At 42.3% G+C, this 10,022-nt stretch overlaps 1 long non-coding RNA gene across 4 annotated transcripts in view; it reads right to left on the bottom strand.

Moving 5' to 3' along the window:
* LOC143678080 (uncharacterized) overlaps window positions 1–6,767 on the bottom strand; it is an 86,177-nt gene extending 79,410 nt beyond the window's left edge. For all 4 annotated transcript variants that reach the window (XR_013173048.1, XR_013173050.1, XR_013173049.1 and 1 more), the window contains exon 1: window positions 2,969–6,767. This is a non-coding gene — a long non-coding RNA (uncharacterized LOC143678080). The remainder of the gene's footprint in view (window positions 1–2,968) is intronic.
* Window positions 6,768–10,022: the final 3,255 nt, after the last annotated feature.

Genomic DNA, 10,022 nt, shown 5'->3' on the forward strand with positions numbered 1-10,022 from the left:
AACAACAAAAAGACAGCCAACCCAATTACAAAATGGGAAAAAGACTTGAACAGACACCTCTCAGAAGAGGAAATACAAATGGCCAAAAGGCACATGAAGAGATGCTCAATGTTCCTGGCCATTACAGAAATGCAAATCAAAACCACAATGAGATATCATCTCACACCCACCAGAATGGCCATTATCAACAAAACAGAAAATGACAAGTGTTGGAGAGGATGCGGAGAAAGAGGCACACTTATCCACTGTTGGTGGGAATGTCAAATGGTGCAACCACTGTGGAAGGCAGTTTGGCGGTTCCTCAAAAAATTGAATATAGAATTGCCATACGACCCAGCAATACCATTGCTGGGTATCTACTCAAAGGACTTAAGGGCAAAGACACAAATGGACATTTGCACACCAATGTTCATAGCAGCGTTATTTACAATTGCAAAGAGATGGAAACAGCCAAAATGTCCATCAACAGACGAGTGGCTAAACAAACTGTGGTATATACATACGATGGAATATTATGCAGCTTTAAGACAGGATAAACTTGTGAAGCATGTAATAACATGGATGGACCTAGAGAACATTATGCTGAGTGAGTCTAGCCAAAAACTAAAGGACAAATACTGTATGGTCCCACTGATGTGAACCAACATTCGAGAATAAACTTGAAATATGTCATTGGTAACAGAGACCAACAGGACTTAGAAACAGGGTAAGATAATGGGTAATTGGAGCTGAAGGGATACAGACTGTGCAACAGGACTAGATACAAAAACTCAAAAATGGACAGCACAATAATACCTAATTGTAAAGTAATCATGTTAAAACACTGAATGAAGCTGCATCTGAGTTACAGGTTTTTTTTTTGTTTGTCTGTTTGTTTGTGTCTTTTTTTTTTACTATTATTATTTTTTTATTTTTTTCTCTATATTAACATTCTATATCTTTTTCTGTTGTTTTGCTAGTTCTTTTCCTAAATCGATGCAAATGTACTAAGAAATGATGATCATGCATCTATGTGATGATGTTAAGAATTACTGATTGCATATGTAGAATGGAATGATTTCTAAATATTGTGTTAATTTCTTTTTTCTTTAATTAATAAAAAAAACACTTAAACTATTTTAAAAAAAAGAATTATCTGACAAAGATTTTAAAGGAAACGTCATTAAAATTTCAATGAGCAATTATGAGCACACGAAAAAACAAAGTCTCAGCAATGAAACATAAGACATAAAGAAGAATTTAAAAGACAATTTAAAACTGAAAAAAAATGCAGTAACTGATATTTAAAAATAACTGGATGGGCTCAAAAGCTGAACAGAGGGCGTGCAGAGAAAAAAAAAATCTGTAAACTGTAAAGAGAACAATAGAAATCACCCAATCTAAACAACAGAGAAAGATAGATGGAACAAAATAAGAGCCTCCAGGAACCTAAAGGGCTATTAAAAAAAAAAAAAAAACTAACATTCATGTCATCAGCGTCCTAGTAAAAGAGGAAAAGGAGGGGATGAAAAAACACTCAAAGAAATAATGGCTAACAACATCCCAAATTTGGTAATGGCATAAAACTACACATTCAGGAAACTGAGAAAACACAACAGGATAAACCCAAGATTCTATACCAAGACACATCATAGTCAAATTTCTGAAATTTAAAGACAAAGAAAATCCTTGTAGGAAAAAATGGAATTCAAATGATAGCAAATTTTTCAATGGAAACCAAAAAGACCAGAAGAAAGTGGCAAATTTTTCAGGTGCTAAAAGAAAAGAACATTCGACCCAGAATCCAATGTTCAGCAAAAATATCTTTCAGGACTGAAGAGAGCAGGGCATTCTCAATTGAAGGAAAACTAAGAGAATTTGCTACAGCAGACCTACCCTAAAGAATGGCAGACCTACCCTAAAGAATGACCAAAGATACCTCTCTAAACAGAAAGGAAATGATAAAAGAGGGAATCTTGGTATATCAGGAAGGAAGGAAGAAAAATATAAATAATTACAATTTTAGTAAATACAATAGATTTTCCTTCTCTATGTTTTACAATTGAAGCAAAAGTTCTTACATTGTCTGACATGGTTCTCAGTGTATATAGAGAAAACCATCAAGACAGTTTTATTCTAAATGGAGGAAGGTAAAAGGATATAAAGGGAGGGGAGTTTTTTATGTTTTACTCAGACTTGTAAAATGTTGACATCAGTAGATTGTAATCAGTTATGTTTATCTATAATGTAAAGAACTTGAGCAATTGCTGCAAAAGTTATGCAAAGAGATATACTCAAAACACTATAGATAAGTTAAAAATTGTCATTAAAAAATCTTCAAGTAATCTACCCACAAGAAGTCAGCAAAAAGAGAACAAATGGAGAACCAAAAATTAATCAGAAAGAACAAACAAAAAACAAAAAATAAAATGGCAGGCTTAAGCTTTAATATGTAAATAATTACATTTAGTGCAAATGGTCTGAATACACCATCTAAAAGACAGAATCTGGCAGAGAGGAATTTTAAAAATGACCCAATTCTATGTTGTTGGTGGCACTACAGCTACAGGGACACAAGAGGGCGACATCCCCTTTCCAATACCTCTGCAGCCTCCTCAAAACTAGTCCCCTGCCTCAGGACCAACGCAGAGGCAGAAGGCCGAAGGAAGGCCCCGTCTCCCCTTCCTAAATGAGGGAGAGGATTCTAGCCAGACCAGCCTCACTGACTAGCAGATGGGTGTTCCACTGAAACGGCTCTATATCAATCGTAGACCCATTGGGCAGGAGCAACCTCGCTGGGCCCAGGAATGTCCCATCCCCTCCAGAGTCAGGAGGGGTCAGATGACCCCTCCTCAGTGCTGTGTTCGCGCCCTCCCAGCTCTGGGCTGGCCAGCCAAGCTCCACACAGACCCTCAGGCTTCTCCATACCACGCTATATGCGGGTGTTCCCGCCTGCTGGAGTCCTGCCACCCACTCAGTGCTCTCTCACCAGCATGGTACCAGGTCCTGGGGTCTTCTTAACTACATCATGGGGACTGTCCGAACCTGGCAGCCTTTCAGTCACGGTTCTAGGATTCTCTAGCACTGGATCTTCGGACAGAGACCATGTGACCTCGGGGATGTTCCCTCTCCTCACCTACGAAGGGCACAATGAGATGTGTCTCCCCGCCAGCATGCCCGGCCCCTGTCTCATCTGCACCTTTCTGTGCAGGGCCCCATAAGTCCATAGTCTTTGGAATCAGACAGGCAGGGGTTCAAATCTTCACCCAACCTCACTTATTAAATGGATTACCACTTACCTTCTCTAAAACCTGGCTTTCTCATCTGTGAAAGGGGGTTAGTGATAATCCCCACGTGAACATAAGATCCTGTGTATTTCCAGGCCCTGGCACATAAACAAGCGTTCATGGACAATAGATGTTATTTTCCTTCCTGAGATTCCACATGAGCTCCCAGCCAGACATTCGACACATATAATCACTAACATTCTCATAGCTTTGTCAGGTAGTTATTACCATCCCATTATATAGATAACAAACTGAGGCGCAGAGAGGCCAAATAGCTTGACCAGAGGAACATGCTAGAAAGTAACTGAGCCAAAATTTGGCCCAGGTTGGGCAGCCCTGAAGGCCAATGCTACCCCAAATGTGGTTCTCTGCCTCTATGTTTCATGTCTACATTAACAGAGAATGTCTTCCTGTAATTTTTCAATTGGTTTATCAGTGCTTCGACCCTGTGTCTGCCATTCAGGTAAAAGAGGCCTATTCATTGGTTTTTATTCTCAATCAAATCCCACTTCCTTTTCTTAGATGAGAAGGGCCACTATGGTGAGAACAGAGGCCTGGGGTCCTTGAGAGAAAGGCTGATGCTCAAGATTCTCTTCTGAGGATGAGTGACTTTGAAGAGGGAGGATGTGAAATAACTGAGTCCCGGGAATAAACTTGCCAGCATTCCAGGTTCTCAGATCCAGGTCCCCAAGGACAGGAAGCAGCTGTTTCCCATTTCGGAAAGGGCTGGAACCACCAGAAAAGTGCTCACATTTAAAGGGGGAGGAACAAGGGTAAGCAGAATAGAACTTCCTACATGCTAAATTATTCACAAGGGCAAATGAAACCCAAGACTACACTGGTGGGCATAGGTGAGACACTCGCGCACCCGGCTAGCTTGATGCCAAGGGTGGATAGTAGGCCTGCTACAGGGGAATGTACAGATTGACCTTGCAGATCCAGGGAGTGAGCACACAGGGATGAGCTGCGTAGGGCTATGAGAAGACACCCTAGAGACATCATCTGACCCTACAGGGCCACGATAAAGAAGAGGACCCAAATTTTTGAGAGGGGAATGCTCTCACCCCAACCCCTTGTGTGCTAGAGGCACAAACAGGGCATAAACCCAGATCTCCTGGCTGGGAGTCCAGCCTGGGGCCATGTACTCACTGGTTCCACTCTTATGACCACCTGAGTGGTCTCCCGCATATCATACAGGCAGCTTCAGTTATTGAGAAGCTCAAACCAGCTCCAATTTACCAAGAGGGGTGACTGATGATGGGAACAGGTGGCCACCAGGTCTCTGTCCTCACCACTCTCCAGGAGCTTTTAATAAACGGTTCGCCTCTAAGTGCCCAATACTCTCAACTTCCAGCTCTCAATTAATTGTGTCTCTCAGGCCCTTGGAAAATTGGCACAGCCGGCTGCCCACTATGACCTCTTCTAGAAGGTTCAATGAGTAGCTGCAGTTTCCAGGTTAGTCACTGGAGGGAGCCTTAGGCCGGTAACACACCTCCCTGATGTGGACTAAATGGGGCAAAGGGAAAAACTGGAGAATCACAGAATCCCAGCACTGCCTGGATGTTCCCAAGTTCCTAAGCTCCCCAACTCCTACCCTGAACCTCGGCCCCTCCTGTTCTCTAACATCCCTGGAAAGGGAGGCTCCCAGGCCTCCATCCTCAACTGAAGACCACTCTCTGCAACTGCTACCAAAGCCCTTTCTACTGGTGACTCGGTTGGGTGGGACGGAGGTTGCTTGGGAGATGAAAAAAGAGATAAGATGGGAAATGAGGGGACAGAGAACAGGAGAGGAAGAGGGAAAGAACAGATAGGAAGAGAAAGGTGGAGGAGGTAAACAGAGGAGACAGGCAGAATGAAAAAGGAAGGAAGGAGGAGGAGACCCCCGGGGGACCCTAAGATGAAAAATCTGATTAAACGTCCTCCAGATCGTCCCTTTTACAAGTCCCAAACATCCACGAAGTGAGAGACCAAGACTCCTCCCTTTGAGATCAGCTTCGGCTCCCAGGCCTGCCTTGTTAACCTCAGCCAGCCGCAGTCTCCCAAAAGCTACTCCAGGCTTTGGGGTTATGAGAGGCTAGGGAGGGTAAGATCCTGGGGCAGGAACTGGAGAAGAGGAAGTGCGGTGAGGTGACTGTAACAGAACACCAGGGACACACAAAGCAGGACACCCTTCTTGACTGCAGCTCTCACCTGATTTTCACCTCTCTTATCTCCACTCCGGGTAGAATTCAGCTGTTTTTAGTCATCTGAAGGACTGTCATTCAGCGAAGGCGTCTCCTTCCCCAGGTGACACCTGCTGATACTGCAGCTGGAAAGATCAAGGTTAGGTATCAGACAGCTTCTTCTGAAAGGCCATCCCAAGGGGGCTTCACATTTCCAGGACAAACCACCTCATTTCCTGGTCTCAGCTCTCCCCATCCCAACTTTTATGCAGGTGAAACCTAGATCAAAGTGATCCACTGGAAAAAAGAGAAAGAAGCTCAGGAAAGGAAGTTAATAAGGATAGGAAGAAGTCAAGGCTTTTGAAAAAGCTGTCTATCTATATTTGTTGTCTGTTTCTATTTCTTATTCACCCATTGATTCACCAGTTCTACAAAGATGGTAAGCCTCTATGAAACATAACCTGTGCTAAGCCACTCTCTCACCCTCTGCCTCTTTTTCCAAGGGAAGGGACAAGGAGGACCCACTGATGGTCAAGTTCAATGACCTTCTCCCAGGGCTTTCAACTTCATTCCAAGATGGTGGATGGACTGTTGACTAGCCATTCCCTTTAGAAACTCTCACTTTCCTTGCCTACCAAGACACCATTCCTTCCAAACTCTAATCCATTTCTAAGTATTCTGTCTTCTTCACAGGACCCTCTTCCTCTACCCCTCCTCTTGCTTACACATGATGTTCCCCAGGTCCCATCAGTGACCTTCCTTGCTTTACAATGCCTTCATGTTAGCATGAATCTCAGACCACAAATGCATAATAATCTTTCTGTGACTTAACTTATTTTTTATGTCACATAACCCTCTTCACTGAACTAGCAAGAAGCCAAGTTGTGTGGAACTCTATCTTGGAGCTTAATAGTGCCAAAACATTAAGACAGGCCCATGTGGTCCTCTAGTTCTCTGTCACCAGAGGTCACCCCTGAGATGTCCATCATAGGGTCTATGTGACCATGCCAGTTAGACTGCCCTTTTTAGTTTCTGGGCTACACATGGACTACAGGAATCTCTGTTATGCTGCCCCAGCCCTCGTCCTCTGAGCCTGAGATACATGGGCCTTCCATATCCTTAGGGTCTTATCACCTTACGGGGATAACATTAAGAAGTCCATGCACTACCCCCCCCACCACCAACCCCCCCATGTCCTTTCTTTTCCCCAGACAGACAAAAACTTAAATTGGTCAAACTTTGAGTCAAATACACATCCCTGAACTTGCCAGCTATAAAACCAAGAGAATGGGGCCAGGATACCCCAAAACACAGATGATACACACACCACCATTCTGAGCTGTGCAGCTATGCCAAGTGTAGCTACCATGACTCTCATATCTTTCTCTTCAGCCCAGACCCTTCATTTCTAACTGCCATATGAACATTTCCACCTGGAATCTCACAACTACTTTTTTCATCATATCCAATTCCAAACACTTTGCATTCTGCCCAAATCAATATTTTGGAACTGTATTCAGTGTGCAAACAGTCAGTCTCAACCATTTTCTTTCCATTGACCCTCAATATTCAATCATTTTTTGAGCTTTTGATTCTGTCTCCTTAAATCCTTAAATCCCTGAGGGGGGCCCCAAAAAGGAGCATGCCTCTGCAGTGATAGAGAATCCTACTTCCCTCCTGGCATTGGAATGTGAATCAGAAACTTCCAATTCCCACTCTCCTTTTTTCCCTTTAGTAATAAGTTCCCAGAAGAATGGCTGGGCTTATAGCTGCGCAAGACAAACGTGACATTTCTTAACAGCTATTTGAGGCTATGTGACAGTTGTGATCATTGTAATGTGAACAGACACAATGTATACAAGTGCACCGTGTCCTTAAAAATGAAAGCATGCCCTTTCTTTCCACTTTTCCCATTTCTCACTGCATGGAATGCAGCTGTAATGGCAGGGCCTGGAGCAGCCACAATGGACCACATATTGAGGATGCCAGAGAAACAAAAGAGAAGGACCCTGAATCACTGAACAACCTCATGGAGGAAAGCTGTTATACAACCTAAGGCCTCTAACTGAGAGAGAAATAAACTTCTGTCACTTTTAAGCAGTTGGAAATTTGGAATCTCGTGTTATAGAAACTGAATGAATATCCTAACTGATAAAGAGCAAGAAAAAATCTTAAGTATGTAGCACTTTCCAACATGAGATCTTGGGCAAAGTACTTAATCTTTCTAAATTAAAAAAACTTTCTAAAGTTTCTAAACTTTAGTTTCCTTAGCTGTATACCTATTTCCCAGGGTCATTTTGTGAATTAAATTAGGTAATATTTGTAAAATACCTAATACCATATCTAAGATATAGCTGGGATTCAACAATTATTAAACACCCCCTCTCATCTTAAACAATCTCCAGACTGGTCCAGCCTGTTCTTCAGATGCATCCTCTACTACTTCTGTGGCCCTCTTTCTAAATCTTGGGTTTGATTCATTTCCTCATCAGAAAATGAGAAATGTCCAAAGACTCAGCATGGTACGCAAGGCCTGTCCTTTCCAAATTCGCCTCCTGCCACCTGCTCCGCATGCACTGTGCTTCAACAGCCCCTTTGCAAAATGCCAACCTAATCCCACTGCCTCCTTTATTAAGACACTTCCACATGAAAAGACAACCTAAAGAATGGGAAAAAATAATCATGAGCCGTATACATGATAAGGATTTAATATCCAGAATATATAAAGAATTGCTACAATTAAACAACAAACAGATAAATAACCAAATAACCTCATCTGAAAATTGGCAAAGGATTTGAATAGACATTTCTCTAAAGAAGATATACAAATGACCATTAAGCACATGAAAAGATGCTCAACATCATTGATCATTAAAGAAATACAAAACAAAACCATATTAAGACACTGTTTCACATCCACTAGAATGGCTATGATTTAAAAAAAAACAGAAAATAATAAATGTTGGTGAAAATGCAGAGAAATAGGAACCCTTACACATTGCTGGTAGCACCACTGAATGGTGCAGCCACTACAGAAATCAGTTTGCCAGTTCCTCAGAAAACTGAAAATGCAATTACCTTATGACCTGGCAATCCCAATTCTTGGTATATACCCAAAAGAACTGAAAGCAGGGACTCAAACAGATATTTGTACACCAATGTTTACAACAGTGTTTTTCAGAATAGTCAAAAGGTAGAAGCAACAAGTGTCTACCAACAGATGAATGGATAAACAAAATGTGGTATATTCACACAACGAAATATTCTTCAGCTGTAAAAAGAAGTGAAGTTTTGATGCCTTCTACAACCTGATGAATCTTGAAGACATCATACTGAGCAAAATCAGCTGGACACAAAAGGGTAAATATTGTCTGATCTTGCGCATATGAAATACCTAAAAGAACCAAACTTCATAGAGAGAGATAACGGTTCATACGTTACTAGAGGCAGGGAACAGGGAGGAGGGCAGGGCAGGAAAAGGTAATTATAACTTAATAGTAGTAGTTTCTGTTTAGGGAGATGGAAAAGGAGGGGTAAAGGATGTCAGCAATGACAGCACATTATTGTGAATATAATTAATACAGCTGATTGTACACTTGAATGTCATTAAAATGGGAAATTTTGTGCTCTATATTGGTTTCTGCAATACAGAGTTAAAAAACAAAATGAAACAAAAAACCTTCAACAGCTCCCACTAACCTTACATCAAAGACCCAAACTCTTCACATGACCAAAAATCTCTGCTTAACTCACTGTGGACCCCCTCCCCAGCTCCCTCCCCTTTCTACCAACTCTACAGACCTCACAGTGACTTCACTCCTTCTGCAAACACATACAGAGTGCGTCCTGCATGCCAGACACTTGCCTTCAGGTGCTTCACATTCTAGTAGGGGAGAGAAAAAAAAAAAACTGATCAAATAAATAATTAATGCACATATCTACATTTATTGAGCATTCATTGCTTGCCAGGTGCTGTTCCAAACTGTTTTTACAAGTATAATCTCTTAATTCCTGCAACAACCCTTGGAGTTAGGTACAATTTACAAGTATGGAAACAGAAAGAAGGTGAAGCAACTTGCTCCAGGCCACACAGCCAGTAAGGACGGAGTCAGAATGTGAATCCAGGCAGGTTGACACCACCCTTGTGCACGTCACTACTATTCTCTCCTACCTCGAACTTCATGTAACATCTCAGCTATAAAACGTGCTGTCCAGGACAGGTCCATGAGGTTCCAACACGCCCTGCCCCTCCTGCCCCAGGACATTGGCATGTGCTGTTTCCTCTGCCTGAACCACCCTTCCAACCCTCTTGCCCAAGCAACCCCTGTTCATCCTTTGGATCTTGGCACAAAAACATTTCCTAAAAGACACCTTCTCTGCTCTCCCCAAACTATCCGGGTCCATTCACAAACTCTTGCTGCATGGTCTGGTTTTCCTCCAGCACACTTGTCACCCGGGATTTATATATTTGCCAATTCTTTGATTTATGTCTCTGGCCCCCTCTTTCTCTTTCCCACTTTCATTAAATCCAGAGTGCCACAAAGAGAAGCAAACACACTGGTTTTGCTTGGTACCAGGTAGAATGTGTGCACAC

This window comes from Tamandua tetradactyla, chromosome 3 (assembly GCF_023851605.1).
Source record: "Tamandua tetradactyla isolate mTamTet1 chromosome 3, mTamTet1.pri, whole genome shotgun sequence".
Classification (NCBI taxonomy): domain Eukaryota; kingdom Metazoa; phylum Chordata; class Mammalia; order Pilosa; family Myrmecophagidae; genus Tamandua; species Tamandua tetradactyla.